The sequence below is a fragment of the Protomyctophum bolini genome (genome assembly GCF_963924005.1).
Source record: "Protomyctophum bolini genome assembly, chromosome: 19".
Lineage (NCBI taxonomy): Eukaryota > Metazoa > Chordata > Actinopteri > Myctophiformes > Myctophidae > Protomyctophum > Protomyctophum bolini.
Window position 1 is genome coordinate 41,097,386 of NC_137880.1, and position 1,400 is coordinate 41,098,785.

Consider the following 1,400-nt stretch of genomic DNA (forward strand, 5'->3'; position numbering starts at 1 on the left):
GTCGTATCAAATGAAATAATTATGTTTTAGAACGTCTTTAAAACCCATAAACATTTAATATCGTTACTGTTATTGTTATTTTTATATTTTTCAAGGAGCTCATTAACACCCATTCATTTAGAAATGTATATTCTGCAATTCTCCATTAACACCACAGGATGGCAGCAAAGCCTAGATGTTGCTTATTTTTTGCAAATGGGTCTTAAAATGAGGAGAAATAATGTAAATTCTATCACAGACTATCTGAGCACTTAACACCTATAATAATAATAATAATAATAATAACTGATTGATTGATTGATTGACAGCATGTAGAATGGGTACATTTCATTATATTTCACAGTATGTAGAATGGGTACATTTCATTATATTTCATTTCACAGTATGTAGAATGGGTACATTTCATTATATTTCACAGTATGTAGAATGGGTACATTTCATTATATTTCAGAGTATGTAGAATGGGTACATTTCATCATATTTCACAGTATGTAGAATGGGTACATTTCATTATATTTCACAGTATGTAGAATGGGTACATTTCATTATATTTCACAGTATGTAGAATGGGTACATTTCATTATATTTCACAGTATGTAGAATGGGTACATTTCATTATATTTCACAGTATGTAGAATGGGTACATTTCATTATATTTCAGAGTATGTAGAATGGGTACATTTCATCATATTTCACAGTATGTAGAATGGGTACATTTCATTATATTTCACAGTATGTAGAATGGGTACATTTCATTATATTTCACAGTATGTAGAATGGGTACATTTCATTATATTTCACAGTATGTCAATCAATCAATCGTTATTATTAAAGTTCATTTTTTCCAAGGCCGGAACCAAACATTGAGGGCTTGATGTTCCTCCCAGTTGAAGTTAGGCTCGCACCTACTTCCGTTCCAAGATCCTATTGCCCGAAGGGACGGTCGCGCTGTGATTGGTTAGTCACTTGGTTAGTTAATATGTATCATATTATAGACATATTGTCCATAGACAGATGACGGTTTGTTTTAAACTAATATAAATACGTTTATATGTAATAGAATAAATAGATATGATTTTATATGTATATCGATACATCTATCTTGAGTTTAATGAACGCGCCGTTGCCTAGCAACCAAGCAGCCAATCCCAGTGTGGGCTGATCCCTCCGGGCTATGGGGGCGTCAGCAGCAACGTTGCAGCAGTGAAAACAAACGGTGGAAGGAACGCTAGCTAACCGTTTAGCGGCGAAACCAACAGACTGTCGCTTTAATCACTTCATTTCAACGTTAAACTCTTAACTGCGTTAGGAAGTTAAATTTAATATAAATTACTCAGAATAAACATGGAGACCATTCTGGAGCAGCAGCGTCGCTACCACGAGGAGAAAGAGAGGCTAAT